Below are 21,330 nucleotides of genomic sequence, written 5' to 3'. Positions count from 1 at the left end.
AGTGTCTCCAAATCTTTAGAGCAAATACAATAGCCGCAAGCTCCAAGTCATGTGTCGGATAATTCCTCTCATGTGGTTTCAGCTGGCGTGATGCATATGCAATAACATTTTGGTCTTGCATCAGTAGACAGCCTAACCTATTATGAGAAGCATCACTATAAACTGTGTATTCTTTACCCGGGGTAGGTAAAGTCAGGACTGGAACTTCTGTCAAACATCTCTTCAACTCATCAAAACTCTGCTGGCATTTATCCGTCCACTAAAATTTTACATCTTTATGAAGTAGTTTGGTCAATGGAGAAGCCAACATAGAGAATCCCTTCACAAATTGGAGGTAGTATCCAGCTAAACCCAGAAAACTATGAATTTCTGCAACATTCCTGGGTGGCTTCCAATTAAGGATAGCTTCAATCTTGTTGGGATCTACCTTAATGCCTTCTGCCGATACTATGTTTTCCAAGAAGGATATTTCCTTTAGCCAAAACTCATACTTTGACAATTTTGCATATAGCTGTTTCTCCCTCACAGTGTGTAGTACAATTCGCAAATGTCTATCATGCTCTTCTGTACTCCTCGAATAAACCAATATATCGTCAATAAATACCACCACAAACTGATCGTGGTATAGTCTGAAGATAGTGTTCATCAGATCCATAAAAGCAGCCGGAGCATTAGTTAACCCGAATGGCATGACCAAGAACTCATAATGGCCATATCGAGTTCTAAAAGCTATTTTAGGGATACACTGCTCTTGCACCTTCAGCTAATAATATTCCGATCTCAGGTTAATTTTGGAGAACTCAGCTGTACCCTTTAACTGATCAAACAAGTCATCAATGCAGGGCAATGGATATCTATTCTTTATTGTCACCTTATTCAACTGTCGGTAATCAATACATAAGCAGAGAGTGCCATCTTTCTTCTTAACAAACAATACTGGCGTTCCCCAAGGTGACACACTAGGGCGGATAAAGCCCTTGTTAAGCAACTCTTGTAACTGCACCTTCAACTCTTTAAATTCTGCTGGTGCCATTCTATAATGTGTTATGGAGATTGGGTCCATACCAGACATAACATCAATCTCAAACTGTATCTCTCTTTTCGGAGGTAATCCTAGCAACTCATTAGGGAACACATCCGGAAAGTCACATACTGTAGGGATATCCCTCAATACTGGACTTCCCACTTGGGTGTCTATCACATGTGCCAAGTATGCTTCACACCCCTTTCTGATCATCTTCCAGGCTAGTGCAGCCAAAATGATGTTTGATGGCAATAACTGCCTCTCCCTGTGTATTACCACATCACCGTACTGAGGGAGACCAAAAGTGACTGTCTTCAGTCTACAGTCAATCATGACATGATGCCTGGCTAACCAATCCATGCCTAAGATGATATCATAATCTCTGAAGGGCATTTCAATCAGATCTGACAGAAAAAACATGTCATTGGATCACCAAAGGACAATCTCTATACATTCTATTAACCCTGACCTCTTGCCCTAATGGACTAGTTACTAGCACCTCAAAATCCATTTTGACACACGGAACAGCAAGGGAGCTAACGATGCTAGTACTGACATACGAATGAGTAGAGCCCGGATCAAATAGTACAAATACATCTTGATCAGAGATAGAGAAGGTACCGACCACAATGTCAGAAGTTTCAGCTTCTTCCCTCTGTCTCATCATGCAGACTCTGGCTGGAGCACTACCTTGTTCTGACTGGTTTACTGTACCCTGACTGCCTGAAGTGCTGCCCCGACCTCTGCTAACTAGTTTTGAACCTCTGGTAGCAGAACTCTAAATAGACCCTTCTGTAGTAATAGGAGGTGGCCCAAATCTACGGGCACTGGTACAATCGTTAGCTAGATGCCCAGTACCCCAACAGTTAAAACAGGCTCCTGTAGCCCAGTAACATATCCTGTAACACCCTCCTTGTAGCAACTCCGTACATTCTACTGTTTCGGTGACCAGTGTCGGTCCGGACAGTTAGAACATCCAGAAAAATATTTAAACTAAAATGAGGAATCATAATTAACTCAAATATTAATAAGAAAAATTTAGAAAAAAATTTTAGAAATAAAATACAAACCAAGTTAAACGAGTCGGTGCCCTAGCAATGGGCAACCCAGTGGGAAGTTGCTGTTCTCGCAACTAGGAGCCCTAGACCCAGGAAAAAATTCATAAAATAATTTTTGGGACTCCAGAGAAGGGTCATTGAGGTTTCTATGGCATTAGAATGCCAAGAAAATGCTTAGAAAAATTTTTCAATCGGTACAGACAATTTTAGTCTGTTAAGCCAAATGGAGGGCATTTTGGTCATTTCGCCTTCAGAGGTGATTTTTGGCCGACTTCTCTAGTTAAGTAAATAATTATTATGACATAAAATGTGAATAAATATTGCTAAAAATTAAATTAAAAATGAGTAGAGAAGAAAAAAATAGAAAATGAGATAAAAGGTTCATTTATGACGTCATTATGATGTCATTAAGCAAATCCCACCAATCACATTTAACTAATGCTTAAATAAACTAATAAAAAGGGATAAGGATACAGCAAAAATCAAAAAAGAAAACAGCAGCTATCACCTTCAACAAATCAGCCGTTTCCCTCTCCTCCCATCCAAACCTCCATTAAAACACCCCAAAACTTCATTAGCTCACCCAATTTCACTTGAATTCCTTGCCTAGCTTCACAAAAAATTAACCTAGCAACTTGAACATCCTCTAGGCAGCCAAAAGAGGAAGAAAAAAAGAAGTTTGGGTAGCTTGAAATTCTGCTTCATTCAAGGTTAGTGTCCAATCTTAGTTCCTTTTGCTTTAATTCATGTTTAAGGGCATGAATTGTGTAAGAAATGTAAGAAAATAAAATAAACAAGTGTGTGTGTGCACCCTACAATTTTGGCAGCTAGGGTTAGCTAGGGTTTGATGATTTTGCTTGGTAGAAAAATGGTTATGAGCAGCCTTTGGTAGTGGATGAGGGATTGAACATAATTGAGTAAATGAAATGCAAGAATTGTGCATGTGAGAAATGAAAAAAATTGGACACTTGAACAATTCTAGGGTTTGCTCATGTGATAGTTTATTAACTTTGTAATAGTCAATTAGTGACCATTTGAATGTGTGTGAGGAGGAAATGAAGTGAGTTGTGGCTTGGCATTTGAGTTTGGGTGAGCTGCCTTGGCTGACCTGCAGGACTGAGTATGAGTCCAGCAGGTTTGGGCAGCTATAAATGGAGTTGTAGAGGTTCAATTGGTACAAGGCCAATAGGACATGAAACTAGACACATAATGGCACTACTTTAGTGAAGAAACCCTACCCAGAAAAGTAAACCAAGTTGGCTTAAAAATTGCCCTGATCCGGGTGACTTGCATTCTGCTTGGGCAAAATGACGAAATGAATAGTATTTATTCATTTGGTCATAACTCAGTGTAGAAAGGTCCAATTGACCTGAAATTTTACCAGCAGAAAGCTGAGACATAGACCTACAACTTTTATGCAGAACACAAATCTAAATTCTGACCATAACCTAGTCAAATTGCCATCTAAACTTAGGTTACCAAATCTAGCAGAACCAGTTTTGCCCAGAATTTTGGATTCTGTCCAATCCGGCCAGTTATAGTGTTTAGGCCATAACTTGAGGTACAAAACTCCAAATGGAGTGATTAAAAAAGAAAATGTAACTAGACAAAATAAGGAACAACTTTCATGAAGACAATTTTACGAAATTTCTAATTTACGAATGACTAATGGAATAGTAAATATGAGGCTTGAAATCTGAAAATTTGGAATAACTAACACTAAGCTTAGAAATGGTTTTGACAACCAATACCAACAACTTTAGAATGCAAAATGTGGTATGTTGGGAGTATTAGAGTCAATGTACCTATTGTCTATGCAAAAGTCAACATTTTAGTTGACTAATGAAATAAATAGTAACATCTAAACTTAAATTTCAAGAATTATAAAGTTTAAAAGTGTAACATGCCCTAGTACATCTAGCAAGATTGGTTTGGATAGGTTGTCATGCCAATAGAGTTCAGCTAGCAGTGCTGCACATGGCATTATGCCATTCTGTGATTTTATGGCTTTTAGCCATTCTGACATTGTGTTGATACTTGGCCTTGTGCCTAATGTTATTACAGCTTATTAGCTATTCTGTTGCACACCGGGAGATGCATATGTGACCGATGATGTGACGGCTCGAGGTACTAGATACCCAGTGCCAGTTTACTCATTTATCCAGTCCAGTCATCCAGTATAGGTTACTTAGGCAACCAAAAAAATGGAAGTGGATAAATTTAATGAAATTATGAATATAACAAGTACAAAATAAATAAGATTACTAATAATGATAAAAAAAAAATTGTCTGCATAAGACATTAGGACATGCACTGCATATTTATTTTATGTTATTTCTTTTTATTTTATTATTGGCACCACTAAGCATTATTGCTTAGGGCATTGCTTTTTGCTACGCGTAGGTTCTGGAGAGACAGACTGAGTGCCCAGTAGACCACAGACTGGGTGAGATCTTCTGCAGCTCTGCATAGTGTCCGTGTCACCTCACCGTCATCAGTGCATTGGTAGGACACTAGGTTTTATTTTAGTATTTTGTAATTAACTTTTATTTTCTCATGTGTAATTAAGATTTACGTAATGTATTTTGGTATTAATGTAAATAGTGAAAATTGTGTTTATGAATAAAAAAGTGAATATTTATTTATGACTTTTACATGAATATCATATGAGATGAATGATTGAGAAATAAAAATGTTGTTGAAAAATATTGAGATTTTGTTGATGAAAATGGAGTTTGGGATTGATTGAAAAATTTGGAAGTATTTTTCATAGGTTCCGAAGAACTGTTTTCTCCATTTTTAGCCGATACTCTGCCGAATTTTCTATAAAATTTGCGGAACCTCAAATAAATTAATATTTTCCATAAATGACTTAAATAAATTATACTTCACTAATTGTACTTCATAACTATGAAAAAATAAAAAAGGGAGGATAAAAATAATTGAAATAAAATATAGTGTTCCGGTACACTGTGTGACATATCTTGCTCGGCTACACTGTAGACGGGTAAGGGGTGTCACATATCCCACCATGGGTCTTACCACATGTCTCACAAGAGCGGAGAGGGTGAGAACTCCTAGTCGTCTGCTGATCAGACCAAGGGGGTCTCTGCCCGGAAAATCTACTCCTACCAGACCTTCCACCTCTGCTTGATCCCCCAAATTTCTTTCTTTTTCCAGTATTGCCACTGAAACTTTGATCCACTGACTTTCCACTTTTCTCTTTTTTTGATTTCTTTGTCTTCTCTATTTTCTCTTTCACTTGGTGCCCCTTCTGACTCAATTCTTTCTAACTCAAGTGCTTGAGAAATAAGTTCAGAGAAGTTATTATGTCTGAATCCAACCACTTGCATCCTCAGACTGGGCTTCAAACCAGTCTCAAACCTCTTACATCTTTCTCTACTGGTAGAAAGGAGGCTCCCTGCATAGTGGCTCAAGCGGGAGAACTCCCTTTCATATTCTGCCACTATTCTATTTCCTTGCTTCAGACTTAAGAACTCTTACAGCTTCTGGTCCACATAGGCATCGGGGACATACTTTTGTCTGAACTCTCTGATGAAGTCGTCCCATGTCAACACTGGAGGTTCCAACAAGCTATGGGGGATGGTTTTCCACCAATCATGCGCATCCCCCTACAGCAGTGACACTGAATACTCGAATTTCAATTCATCCATGTAGTGCAGTTTCTTGAACACTCTGTCCATTCTCTCTAACCACTGCTCTGCCTCTAAAGGGTCCACTGTACCCTTAAACTCTGTAGCCCCATACTTAAGTAGCTTGTCATACTGCCTGGCTGGAGGCTGTGGTTGCACCACAGGTGTCTGAAGTGGAGCTTGAGTAGGCATGCTTTCAGCCATTTGTTGGAATATCGCAGCCATCTGCTGGGCAAATTGTGCAGAAAACTGCGGCATTGGTGGGGCTGGTGCCACTGATCCGCTTACATTTTGAAAGGCTGGGGCTTCCCCTTGTGCCTCAACCTCTACCGATTACTCAACTGAGCGGTCCCCTTCTTCCATTACAATTTGGGGTAGGATATCTCCTGAACAAATAACACAAGGAGATTTTCCTCCGTTAGTTCATATTTATAATGTAATACACTGTATATATCAAATAAGGACATTGAGCAGTTGTACTTATCAAATAAAATATATAAATTCACAAGTTAAAATATATTTTTAAAAATTTACTCTGATACCACTAAAATATGTCACACCTTACCCCTCTGTAAGGCATAACATGATCTCGTAGTATACCTAATGAATTACCGAACTTCACCTACCGATAATCCATTAAATACACTACAAGAAATTTTAAAATAATTTTCTTACTTTTTGAAGGTGGTGAGCATTCCTAGCAGGTATTAAAAACTTTTAATTGAAGTTTAAGAGTTAGGTAAAATTTTTTACCATTTTTATTTTTGTGCAAATTTTGTAAAAATTTCGGTAAAGTACCGTCTATAATTGAAAAAAACCAAAATTTTTGACCTCTAGAAAAGCACTTCCTATAATTCACTTCATTAAAATCAACCACCATCACAACTCAAATCAACACAATTTTTCTCAAACTCCACATTTCAAGTCAATTCTCAACTCAATTATGTTCAAAACTAATACTAAAGAATTTCATTCACATTCCATTAAAGAAAGATTGATTTACATTCATCGGTCTAAATTTACATCAGGAAATCCAAAATAATATTAATACAAGTTCTGTACAACTGCTCAAGACCAATTTACAACATGTACATACAGTCATATACATCAAAATAAATATGTACAAAGGGTATAATTTAATACCCGGCAGAACCTCAAGTGTAGCACAGTAGTCCTTAGCAGCTCACTCGGCTGTTTTACTAGTCTCTCTACCTGCGACAACAATAAAAAGCTATCGTTGAGTACAATTACTCAGTGGTGAACAACATAACAAAAATACTAATTTATTCAAATATTAAATCACAATTATTCTAAATACCATACTAAAATCATTAAACAGATACAAAACATAATTTACAATTTTAGTCAAAGAAATTTTTCACTTCTGAAGTCACAAAACAATTTTTATAAATTCATACAGTCATATCATGCCATCAATATATATATATATATATATATATATATATATATATTTCATCTCAATAGCCAAAAGCTTATGAGGAATACCAAGGCTAGCTAGCTCAAATCTATAGGTACCCATTCAAATTTATTCCTCTATTGGCACATACCTCAATACTTCAGCCAGAGAGGAAATACAAAACTAATTTCTCCCACTAGTCAAGCTAGTGAGGTATTCAGATATGTGGTCATGACACTGTGGTTTCAAAACTATCTTAACAGTTTTCTAAACATTACTTTGCAATTCAAACAAACACAATTTATTTTTTCAACAGTTTAGATCAAAAGCATATTGTTCCTTTCAATAATAATTTCAATACAAATAAGTCACAATTCAATATCACAATTCATTCAAAACAATTTGCAAAAGAAAATTTATAGAAATTTCTATGTTATGCATAAACCTCGTGCGAGTCGCCTCTAGGCCTTGATTCGATGTTTCCTTTCCTTTATCCGTATTCTTCTCAATTGAAACACATAATTTACAGTATTTCAGTATCATAACTTATAATAAATCCAATAAATAAATTCATGTCTACGTAATTCTAATATTAATATGCTTAAAATTATGTTCTTAAAAATTTGTATTTTGGGGTTACTATTTATGGCACTATTCAAGTCAAAATGTTGACTTTCTCATGCTTAATAGGTATGTGAATTCCAATTACACCCACATACCACATTTTGGGTGCCTAATTTGTTGGTTTTGGTTGCCCCTTCAATTTTTAGGTCTCCTACTGACAATTTCAAGTTTTCAGTTTTTATGCCCTGTTTTGCACTGTTCCATTGGCCTGGTTACGGTGAGAATTGGCTAAGTGTCCTTCATCAAAGTTGTTCCTTATTCTCTTATCTTTAATTCCCTTTTTGAATCACTCCATTTGGAGTTTTGTAGGCCAAGATATGGCCATTTGAATAAGGCTGGCCGGATTGGTGTCACCCAGAATTTCTGGGCACCTAATTAGTTCTGGTAGACCACTAATTTTGGGTGACAATTTAACTTGGTTATGGTCAGAATTTGGATTGGTGTTCTTCATAAAAGTTGTAGTGCTATGTCATGCCTTTCCAATGCCATAAAAATCAGGTCATTTGGACCTGTCTAGCCCAAGTTATGGCAAAATGAACAAACACTGCTCATTTGATCATTTTGGTACAGTGGCAGTGCACAACACCCGGATTTGACTTAATTGTTCACTATGTTAATGTCATTTTCTGGGCATGGCTTCCTAATAAAAATTGTGTCATTATGTGTCTACTTTCATTCCCGATTGGCCTCATACCAATTGGATTGGTAAAATTTTAGTTTTGGTCCCTTTGAGGTCAAACTGCCATATTGGGACCCCTAAGCAATCAGAATTGCTTTTCAATTCTACCAATTCCAACACATCACAAATGGTCCCAATTGACCATTGCTAACCTCAATTAAGGTCATTTGCATTAATTGACCATTTCCTCTAATTTTTCCCTCAAACTTCAAAGTTTAAGAACCCTAATTTATTAATTTCATTCACTTAATGAAATCAAAGTGTATATCCTTAATCTATATACTTAATTACACTTCTACATTACTTAAACTTCATCAAACTCAAACAATTTCAGTCCCCCTATAAACTGGTTGAATTCCACATGTAAACCACACACTTGACTTGTTTCATTTCTTTCATCAATTCTAAGTTTATTTCACATACATAAACATAAAGTTAAACAGGAATTGAAAAGTTAGAACACTAACCTTGACTTTGAATTTCAATCTTCCAATTCTCTCCACTTTCTTTCAAATTTTCTTTATCAATCTTCTTTACAAGTAGAAATAGCAAGGTTTATGGGGGATTTTTGGGAAATTTAGGGTTGACTCGTGGAATTAAAAGCTTGAGACCAAGCTTTCATGGAGGTTGTAAATGGAGGTGGAGGAGGAGTATGGGTCTCGGCCAAAAGTGAAGAAGAAGAAGAAATGAAATTTCTTTTCATTTTTTTTATGTTTTTATGTGTTATTAAAGTTAATTTTGACTTGGTCAATTATTGGGGAAATTATAATTACATTTTGACATCATATATGATGTCATTCAAGTGAGGTAATAAATCAAATTTTCATTCTTTTTCTTTTTTCGTAATTTTTCCTTGTTTCTTTAATTTAATTCTCGATTCCGAAATTTTCGTTTCTCCGATTTTATTGGATAGTTAGGTCAGGAGTCACCTCTAGGGGTGAATCGAACAATTTGCTCCTCGTCGGTTTGATCCGGTTTGTAAATAATTCGATATTTCTTTCGAATCCCTGACCTAATTATTTGACCTACTTATCAGCTCTTTTCTGTGAGTTTCTATTTTTCACTAGGTTCGCAATAGTCCTTAGGACCGCGGCGTCACATTTTCCAGTTCAAAAGTAGGGTTAGGACTGACCTCGCAGTCATTTCCAGGGAAGATCACCCATCACTATGACTCCTAGCTCATTTAATCTTTTATGTTCTTTTTTTTATTTATACTTAACTATCTGGCAATCACTAATTATTTGCATTCAGGGCTTATCTAAGTGTCTTAGATGTGGTTCTAATCCCTTTAATTGTCCGGACCGACACTGATCACCGGAACAGTAAAATATACCAGGCTATGCATATAGAGGTGTTATACGGGTGCCAACATGGCGCGTCGCTTTCGGTGAACACCCTACACGCTTGCATATTTCTCATAACACCTGGGCTCCGATGTAGCGCGTCGTAAGTAGAGGACGCCCCAACGTTTATTTCATTTGAATCCATATCATAAGGTGCGACGAAATTTTTACGCTGGTTATCACCTACCACAATCCTCCTCATTTATCCGGGCTTGAGACTGGCTAAGTGCAAACTACTTAGGCGGAGTTACTCACTGAAACAAATGAAATATAAAATAAAAATTAAATAAAAAAAACTGTATAAGTCATATTTAATGGTTAAAGAATTAAAATAAATTAAAAATACATATATTTAAAGGTAAAGAATGCTTGAGTGCATAAAAATAAAAAAAATTCAAATTATAATTTTAAAAATTAGCAAAAAAAGATCGTTTTAATATACCGAATAAAAATAATAAATAATTTTAAAAACAATTTAGAAATTAAAAAAAATAAAAAAATTATTCACATGAACAATGAAATGAGATTGACTTTTAATATATAAGTGTTTCAAGTTTGAATTTTGTACTAAGTATTATATATATATTTCGTACTAAGTATTATATATATATAATTAAAAATTCATTTTTAATATTTATTTTCAATTTGAATATTTCATTTTATTTATTAAAGTTGTTTCTAATATTTTTTTAAATAATTTAATTATTAAAATTTATAATATAAATAATTCTCTCACTTAAATACTTTATTTTTAATTTTTAAATATTTAATTTAAATTTTTTAATAAAATTATATTTTATATCACTTTTATAATTTATTTAAAAAATAAATTAATAAATATATATAATTAAAATATATTATCATCATAAAAATAAACAAATGAAAAATACTAAAAACAAATGATAAACAACGGTTTAAAATAAATTTAATTCAATCATTAAATAATTTTAATTAAAAAACATTACACCACTAACTTTGGCATGGAATGGCCATAAGTTACAAATCAATGATTTATTATTTTATTTTTTAATTATAAATATAATATAATTGATTAAAGAAGTTAAAATATTAATATAATAATATTTAAGGGAAAAAAAAAGCAAAATTCATAATTATCATGTCAAACTCTTCTTAAGAAATATCATGTGACAGCCTCTAATAAAATTTTGGCTTGATTTATATATAAAAACTAGATACACACATAGTTGTTAAAGGCACGCCCCAGGCGTCAGGCAATGGAGGCTCAGCTGCCTGCGCCTTAAAACTATCCAGGCGGGTGACACTGAGAAGGTGTTGCCTAGGCTCAAGGCGCACCCAGGCTCAAGGCGCATTCCAGGCACGCCTCAGCAGTCCTAGGCGCCCTATTTAATGAAGGGGACGTTTATAACAGCCCCACTCCATCCCGACAGCAAAAGTAAAAAGAAAAAGGTGAAAAGAAGTTAAGAAGAAGAAGACAAGAAGAAGAAGATAAGAAGAAGAAGAAGATTCTAGAAACTTAGCTGATCTCTGCATTCACGTTTGTTATTCTAGACTTCCTCTTCCATTTCTTGTTCCTTTCTTCCTTTCTTTCTTTCTTTCTCATCATCGGCTTCTTCTCCATCTTCTTTTCTTCCTTCTTGGTGGTTCTCAAGCCATGGCTACTGCTTTCTTTATTCTTCATTTTTGCTGGTTTTCAAGCCATGGCTGCTGCTAGCATGCTTTTTCTTTTCAATTTTTCTCCGTTATGTCTGAAATTTTCAAGTGATCTAGGTTTCACCTATGTCAGATCTGCTCACGCTTTTTCTTTGCTCTTCTTTTCTTCATTTTTGCTGGTTTTCAAGCCATAGCTACGCTAGCATGCTCTTTTCTTTTCAATTTTCCTCTGTTATGCTAAAAATTTTTGGTGATTTAGATTTCACTCATGTTTGCATCTGTTTTTTTTTTGAGCTGATTTTTTTATTTGATGACACCATTGCTTTGTGCTTTTGATGACACAAGTTGCTAGTTGATGACAATGATTGCTTGTCCGCTTTTTTGCAGTTATTTTTCAATTCTCTGTTCAACATTTGGCTATTTGTTGATTGCCTCTCACATGCAACCCACTATCCCTTAATTTCTTATATCTTAAATTATAATAAAGAGCAAAAAGACAAGTGAAAATTAACATAAATATATAAAATGACAATAAATAAATAATTTACTATAAAATACAGCACAGCCGCAGTGAATGGGTGTTTGTTACAAGTTGCAACATGAGTAATATATTGATAATTAAGTTATTAACATATTGATAATTAACATGCTTTTTGCTGTAATAACATAAATAAATAAAATAGTTTAATGGGTGTTTGTTGAATGTTCTTTATTGAATATTTCAAAAATTATTTACTATAATTTTTACTTCTTGAATACAAATATTATTTGAAATGACAATTGAGTGGGTGTTTGTGACTTGTATGTGAGTGATAAATTGCTTTGCTAAACTTGCTATGCTATTGATATAGGGAGTTGATATTTCTTGTTCGGTTATAAAAGATGGACATTGGAACATCTTCTACTGCCATTGAAGATAAAAGTGGCAATAATAGAAAAGATCCGGCTTGGAAGTATGTGCATTTATTAAAGCCACCAAATACCAATGATCTTGTTTGTAACTTTTGTAATAAAGTTACAAAGGGAGGGATTTACCGAGCTAAGCAACACTTGGCTGGGGGACATCGCAATGTCACCATGTGTAAAAGCTGTCCAGCACATGTACGTGAAGAAATACAAGACTATATGTTAAAAAAGGTTGCAGCAAAGGACTTTGATTAAACTTCTTTTCCTGATTATGAAGACGTTGAGAGGATGGGTGATGATGAAGACGAAGATGAAATTGGTGCAAACATAGAAGTCCCACAGCAAAAAAGTAATAAAGTTGCAAATATGAGAAAGAAGCCGAGGACAAAGGGTCCTATTGATGTATTTTTTGCTCAAAATGCAGAAAGGGCAGTGAAAGATAGGAAGAATGCAAAGTTGAAGCAAACCACCGTAAATGAGGCATGCAAAAAGGAATTGCGAGAAAAGGCATGTAGGGATATAGCTCGATGGATGTATGATGCGGCAATTCCTTTCAATGCTACCAATTATCCAAGTTTTCAAGTGATGTTAGAGTCTGTTGGACAAATTGGTATTGGTTTGAAGGCACCAAGTTACCAGGAATTGCGGGTTCCCTTATTGAATAAAGAAGTTACTAATGTGAAGAATGAATTGAAGTCCTATGAAGAAGAATGGGCAAAGTATGGTTGTTCTATAATGGCAGATGGTTGGACAGATAAAAAGCAAAGGATTTTAATTAATTTCTTAGTGAATTCTCCAAAGGGAACGGTTTTCCTTGAATCTGTGGATGCTTCAGAGTATTCAAAGATTGGTGAAAAAATGTTTAAGCTGCTTGATAGAATTGTGGAGCGTGTTGGGGAGGCTAATGTGGTTCAAGTAGTGACAGATAATGCTAGCAACTGTGTGCTTGCAGGAGTTTTAAGTTTTAATTTTTATTAAATTATTTAAATTTCATTTTAATTAACAATTGTAGTAAATAAAAACTTCTCATATTCGTTTTGTTTTTAGGAAAGTTGTTACAAGTCAAGCATCCACACTTGTACTGGACTCCTTATGCTGCCCATTGCTTAGATTTGATTTTAGAAGACATTGGGAAAATGCCAAAATTTCATAACACAATTAAAAGGGCAATGACAATGAATGGCTACATTTATGTTCATCCAGGTGTGGTGAACATGTTACGGCACTTCACCGGTGAAAGAGAACTAATTAGGCCTGCTGTCACAAGATTTGCAACTACTTTTCTCACCCTTCAATGCATATATAAGCACAAGACCAATTTGAGAAAAATGTTTACTTCAGAGGAATGGACCACAAGTAAGTGGGCAAAAGAGCAAGCTGGTAAGAAAGTGACTAGTATTATGATGATGCCTAGTTTTTGGAGTACTATGGTGTACATCTTAAAGATATTTGGTCTATTAGTCCGTGTGCTTCGATTAGTTGATGGTGAGAAAAGGCCTGCAATGGGATATATTTATGAGGCTATGGATAGGGCTAAAGAAGCAATTGCAAAGTCATTTGGTGAAAAGGAAGAAAAATACAAGGCGGTGTTTGAGATCATTGATAAACGATGGGAAAGCCAACTCCACCAACCTTTGCATGCAGCTGGACATTATTTGAATCCTGAATTTTTTTATTCAAATACTCAGATTGCTGCAGATGAAGAAGTTATGACTGGTTTATACACAGTTCTACAAGGTTGATTCCAACCCAACAAGAACAAGACAAAATCATGAAACAACTACTTTTGTATCAAAATAGTGCTGGCATATTTGGGATGCCTGTGACAATTAGGAATCGAACAGCAATATCTCCAGGTAACATAATTTTAATCATAAGCATTTAATCTTGTCTTGCATTTTTTTTAATCATGATTAATATGCGTTATTTTATTAATAGCTGAATGGTGGAATGCTTACAAAGCTTCAACTCCAGATTTGAGAAATTTTGCAATAAAAGTGCTTAGCCTCACTTGTAGTGCATCTAGTTGTGAGCGTAATTTGAGTATCTTTGAGCATGTAAGTAACAAAACATGTCTCTTTACAATTATACTTTTAATTTATTCTTTCTTAAAAATTACTTATTAAAATTGTTATATTTTACATATTCATAATAAAAAAAGAAATAGGCTAGCTCAGCAAAGATTGAATGATTTGGTGTTTGTGAAGTATAATCGGGCATTAAGGCACCGATATGATGCACGTCACCGCATTGACCCTATTTCATTGAAAGACATAGATGATAGTAATGAATGGTTGATGGGTCAAATGGAAGAAGAGTTAGAAAATGATGAACTTGTGTTTGAGGATGACAATTTGACTTGGAATGCGGTTGCTGAAGCTATTGGAGTTGAAGAGGATGCCTACAATACTAGATCTGGGAAAGAAAAAAATATAGCATCTGCAGTTGCTTACTTTTAATTTATTCTTTCTTAAAAAGTACTTATTATAATTGTTACATTTTACAGATTCATAGTAAAAAAAGAAATAGGCTAGCTCAGCAAAGATTGAATGATTTGGTGTTTGTGAAGTATAATCGGGCATTAAGGCGCCGATATGATGCACGTCACCGCATTGACCCCATTTCATTGAAAGACATAGATGATAGTAATGAATGGTTGATGGGTCAAATGGAAGAAGAGTTAGAAAATGATGAACTTGTGTTTGAGGATGACAATTTGACTTGGAATGCGGTTGCTGAAGCTATTGGAGTTGAAGAGGATGCCTACAATACTAGATCTGGGAAAGAAAAAAATATAGCATCTGCAGTTGCTTCAAGATCTATGTCAAAGTATAAAGGAAAGCCACCATCTAGAGCTGATACTCCTTTACTTAGAGAAGAGACATCTTCTGAAGAATATGAAGATATACTCCTTTACTTTAGTTTTGGTTACTAATGCTACACTTGAAATAGATTAAGAAGTAAGTAGTTAACTAGTTATTTTGTATTTAGAAATTGGTACTTGACTTTAGTTTTGATTACTAATGCTACTCTTCATATAGATTGAAGAGTAGTTAACTAGTTATTTTGTAACTAGTTAACTACTTTCTTTCTTGGATTTTGATTACTAGTATGACTAGTGTCTATCATGTTAATATGTTAAGATTTTGACACTTTATATTAGTTTCTTAAAATAAAATAGTTCATTTTTATTCTATTTGGATTGCAGAATTATTATTACCTTATGTTTATTACTTATTATTATGTTTAGTTTCGTGCTAGTTGAAATTTAATGGAATATTTATATTTTTTAAAATTTTTTTTTTTATTTTTGTGCCTCTCTTTGCTCGGGTGTGCGCCTTGCGCCTTGTGTCTAGGCTCCAGGACCCTTGGCGCCTTGAACCTTTAATAACTATGGATACACACAGATTTTACTTTTGCAAATATAATTTTAAATTAATTTATTAATAATTTTAAGTGAAATATTTTTAACAATTATAATAATTAATAAAACCTAAAATTTTAATTTCAATTGTATTTAATTATCTTATTTTAAATTAAATTATTAATCCTCTAAAATTAGTTCAATAAAATATGATAAGAAAATATCTATGATAAAAATTTATGCATATTACGAGATGTATGAGTATTAAAAAAAAAAACAATATTGTTGTTATTTTTTATAAACTGACAAATAATATAATAAATTTTAAAATAACAAATTTGATTATGGAGGTTTTTGCGATTTTTCAATCAATTCTTAGAGAAAATAATCACTTGATAATGAAAATTGAGGTAACAGTAATAATAATAAAAATACTTAAAAGAACAATAAAAAGAGAATATTAATTACTTAGTATACAAAAATAATAACTATTATAATTATAATTATAAAGCATGACAATCTCTATATGATAAGTGACAGGTGACAACATAAATGAAAAATTGTCACATGATAATACACAAAGAAAAATTGCCCACTATGTATATATATAGATTGGTCCTTTCATTTAATTTTCTATTAATTATAATTAAAAAAAACATTTTAACTCTATTTTCAATTTGAAATAATTTTGTTTTGAAGTTTTATTTTATTAATAAAATACTTCATTAGTGTAAAATATAGATTTAAATAGTTAATATATTTTGTATTTATTATACATAATAAATTTTAACTTTTTGTTTTTATATCTTTTTGCGCAAATAAAGACAATTATTATTTATCTCAAATAAAATTCTTAACCAATAAATAGACATGCTATTGTTATAATACATTTTCCTGCTTAATATTAAAAAAAAAATCCATTTTTTCTTTTTTTTAATATTGATATTATAAATATACAAATTTCAAGAATGTATTACTTGTAATAGAAATAGAGACCACTTAAAAAGTTATAACTCTCTCTATTCAATAATAATCACAAAAACTAGTAAAAATTACATATAAACTCAATTAAATTCAGAGATAAATCAAAGTTGGAGAGAGAGAGAGAGAGAGAGACCTTGCATTTGTATATTTTATGAATTTGCGCTCAGAATTTGTCCAGATCCTCAAAACATTTTAAAGAACCACTTGAAGCTTAAATTCTATACGCTGAACCACTTGATGTGCTGCTTATGTAGGCATGATCACTGTCATACTGGGGGGACTTGGGATTTGTCTTGCTTGCCTCTTTTGCTTCCTTTTGCTTCCCTGATCATTGAGTTTCATCATCTTTCTAAGGCATTGTCACGATGATGAAGTCTGCCAAAGTTATGTAAAGTAAAACATCGTCAACAATAATGTAGAACTAGGATATGCTAAAGTCTAGTGAAAGGCGACCTATTTACCATGGTATCTCTAATTTTTTTTAGCAATTATAGAGATTCTGCCTGTTAACCTCCACCATCGTGAAATTGTCACTGCACCTCACATGGAGGGAAGAAACAGAAAATGAGAACAAATCATGAAGCTTCGGCAAAGCTTCTTTTATTAATAGATTAATTTGTATCATCAGCTGAAGCTATTTAAGATGAACAACAATGCATCAAAAAATAAAACAGATCAATAGAAAAATTATCATCTGCAGAAGAATTTCAATGGAAATAAAGATGTAAAATGGATTTGCTGCCTGTGACAACTGTTCTATTGCTCAAATCCAAGTCCTGACTCTAAATCATCATTCTCCAGTGGAGCATCCTGTTTCCAACACACATTTACAAATGAATTCAGTTGATCCTTTGATCTTAACAATAAAAAAATATAACAGGAAGTTTACTACACTCAGGTCCTTTCGTGGAAGAATTCCAGTCACTGAGCACCTGGGGATGATTCCCTTTGTCAAGGAAGGATTGTGTAAGTTGCCAATTTATTCAAGTGCTTGACTATAACAAATAACAGTACAAACTGCCAAGAAATTCTTCATTAATCCTCTTTAGACATTTATAAAGCATTTCAACAATTAAATAAATTGGTTTACAAGAAACAAGCAATCCAATGCACACTTTACCTCAAGTTATTGCAAAATAGATATATAAAAAATAAAAAAAGATGAGCACTTCATTTAGAAAGCGAAATCAAATTGGAAATAATGAGTTTGAGATTGACATGCTGTAGGCTAGACACTTTTAACCCAGAAATCCTAGATTTATCATCAAAGCCAAAGCCAAGTTCTGTAAGACCCATTTTTTTCTGAAAGATACCCAACAATTGAGGCACATGTTCTTGATACTTGATCACAAACCTTTCCAAGAAGAGCTTTTTATAAGGTATCAACACTGAGGACAAACGGATGTCTGCCTTAATCAAACCCTTTAAAAGCAAAACTCTTACAACTGAATGATCCAAGTAACATCTCTTAACGCAAAACTTTTTTAGTACCTAATATTAGAAGTGTTCGGATCCGATACGATTTGAAACGGTTCTTTAGCTCAGTTTGGGATCTTGAAACCATGCACAGCCGTACCCAACATTCTGAGGAAATAAGCATTTCAGCGCTTCCATCCACCTCCAAGCATGGAGCCCCTCCGTGCAAGCAACGTACCTTGCAACCAAGCAACGTACCTTGCTCTGAGTCTTTTTGGTCTTTGCCATTATCTCAGCCTTCTTAGGCTTCTTTTCATTCTTCGTTCTCTTAATTCTTTTCTTAATTTAGCAGAGTGCAGCCTCTCTTGCAGCATCACATACTTCAGGCTTCTCAGCTCATCTCTTCTATATAACTTCAAAGTAACACCAACTATGGACCTTGAGTAAGGCTTTTTTTGTAGTGCAACTGCAACGTCTCTTCTTAACAGTTTCAGCAGTAACATCCTCCGGGTACATGGCTATCCAAGATAGCCTTCAGGGCTTCAGTCGGTTGCGCAAGTACCCCTTGCCTTTTGAATTGGCAAAAAGGAAGGCCTGGGAATCTAAGTGAACAAATCTAAAATGGATCTGTTGCTTGTGACAACTGTTCTATTGCTCAAATCCAAGTCTTGAATCTAGAAATATCATCCTCCTTTTTAAATATTTATCAGTGGAGCATTCTGTTTTCAACACCCAGTTACAAATGCACCCAGTAGATACTTTGACCTTAACAATACAAAATACAACAGGAAGTTTCCCACACTCAAGTCCTTTCATGGAAGAATTCCAGTGACTGAGCATCTGGGGATGATTCCCTTTGTTAAGGAACAATTGTATATCTAGTAAAAGTGCAGGGCAACTGCTATCTCAAGTTGCCAATTTAATTCACGTACTTGAATATAATAAATAAATAACTGCCAAGAAATTCTTCATTTTTAGAGATTATGCCACTTCATTAATCCTCTTTACACATTTATAAAGCATTTCAACACTTACAGCAAAATATTTGGTTTACAAGAAACAAGCAATCAAATGCACTACTTTACCTCAAGTTAGCAAGACAGAATTTTTTTTTTAAAAAAAAAAAAAAAAGGTGACCACTTCAAATCTTAAATTTATCATCAAAGCCAAAGCCAAACCCAAGTTCTGCAAGACCCATTTTCCCTTGATAGATATCCAACAATTGAGGCACATGATCTTGATACTGGATCACAAACCTTTCCAAGAAGAGCTCTTCAGAATGTTTCAACACTGTGTATAAACATACGTCAGCCTTAATCAAACCATTTAAAAGCAAAACTCTTACAACTGAACATCTTGGCATAATCCTCCTCTCCAGACTAAAACAAAGCACAATTGGAACTCTAGCAACAGCAGCAGGCTGCTAACCCATCTTGCTCACAAGAAAATCCATTGTGCCCATGACATTCTTCTCAGACAAACTCATGCATTTGGGACGCTTTCTGAAAATTGACCAAATCTCATCTTCAGACCAACCCAACGTCCTATAAACCTCCATTTTGTGTTCCCATGTTTTGCTCGTCATCGTATAAAAAACAAGGACTGCATCAACAAATATAATTTTTGAAGGATCAAATCCTAGTTTCGTAACCTTTTTAACCCCTTCAGCAAACTTGCCCACTTCTTGGCACATTAGTGACGAACATTGGGTGAGCAAGAGATGGAAGATTGAGAGACTCCAAGCCCTCTTAAGAGTGATAAATTATTCGAAAGGCTGTACAACCTAAAACTTCGTCTCATGCGTTTCAGGGCCGTAACTACTTTCTTATCAGAAACAAGTACACTTTTAAGGACCTCATAAAGTGGGATCATATGTCGCTGTATACTTCGAGTCAATAAATCTGGATTCCGAGAAACAATTATAGAAATTCCTAATCTTGAAACCCCTATAGAACGCAGAAACTCAAATTTGGGCAAGAGTGTCTTTTCTGGTTGGGCTAAAAGCACCTGTGGCCGACCCTCAACAATTTTGGGGATTTGGGAATTGGTGAATCCATGTTCCCTGAGAAACCTAAGTACAGAGTCTGGTCTTTCAGTGGTTTCAAAACATATCCTCTTAGAGATAGATTGAGCAGATTTTAGGGTTAATCCACATGAATTTATGAGATATGAGACTGCAAATGAATGCTCATTCAAATTAGAAGATGTGGAAGACGGAAAGGATCTGATTACGAATGATGAGTGAAAAAGAAGAACACCCAGTTGGGCATTTGAGAGCAACAGGGAAAGACGCTTATTCAAAGCAAATCTTGAAGAGATAACACCAAACATTGGAGGATACTCACCAAAATTTTCGAAGTGAATCAACTAAGCTTTACGCTTTGAGCAATGAACAGTAAAGCATCAAGCGAGTCCCTTGGCTGACATGCTCTCGTTTCATTTCCCTGGAAAACAGCGAAGAACAAAGAATTTATGAGGTGTCTCCGGGCTATTTTGAATGGCAATCCGGTTGTGCTGTTTCTAATGTCTACAAGCTCCGTTTTTATGCTTTTAAAGTTCTGCCTTTTCCGTAGCAGCACACAAGGGAAATAGATATCTTCTTCTAACTTTTTTTTTTTCTTTAATTTTTTTTAGAAATAAAGACAAATATTATTTATCTCAAATAAAATTCTTAGCCAATAAGTAGACATGTTATTGATATAATATATTTTTCTTCTCAATGAACTTGACCTAATTCAATAGTTAGAGGCAAATCACTCATATAATATGCATTAAGTTTGAGTCTTAGATTTAATTAAAATATTAATTTAATAATATATATTTATATATATTTTTTCATATATACTATTATTAAAATATATAAAATGAAAAATAATTTTCTTTTAAAAAAATATTTTTCTTAAAAATAATTTAATAAAAATATTTTGTTAAAGAAAATATTTTTTGTTGACTTTTTTTTTAAGTATCTATAACACTAAAAAGCACAAAATAACTTAGCCAATGGATCTGTTGCTTGTGACAACTGTTCTATCGCTCAAATCCAAGTCTTGAATCTAGAAATATCATCCTCCTCTTTAAATATTTATCGGTGGAGCATCCTGTTTTCAACACCCAGTTACAAATGCATCCGGTAGATCCTTTGACCTTAACAATACAACAGGAAGTTTCCCATACTCAAGTCCTTTCATGGAAGAATTCCAGTGGCTGAGCACCTGGGGATGATTCCCTTG

At 34.2% G+C, this 21,330-nt stretch overlaps 2 pseudogenes; one reads left to right on the top strand and one right to left on the bottom strand.

The window, feature by feature from the left end:
• Positions 1–13,550: 13,550 nt before the first annotated feature.
• Positions 13,551–14,512, top strand: LOC110668489 (uncharacterized; annotated as a pseudogene).
• A 3,326-nt stretch (positions 14,513–17,838) lies between these two features.
• Positions 17,839–20,448, bottom strand: LOC131180796 (uncharacterized; annotated as a pseudogene).
• Positions 20,449–21,330: the final 882 nt, after the last annotated feature.

The sequence above is a fragment of the Hevea brasiliensis genome, chromosome 6 (assembly GCF_030052815.1).
Source record: "Hevea brasiliensis isolate MT/VB/25A 57/8 chromosome 6, ASM3005281v1, whole genome shotgun sequence".
In the NCBI taxonomy this organism is placed as follows: Eukaryota; Viridiplantae; Streptophyta; class Magnoliopsida; order Malpighiales; family Euphorbiaceae; genus Hevea; species Hevea brasiliensis.
The sequence above is the reverse complement of the archived record's forward strand: the minus strand, read 5'-3'. Positions and strand labels throughout refer to the sequence as shown.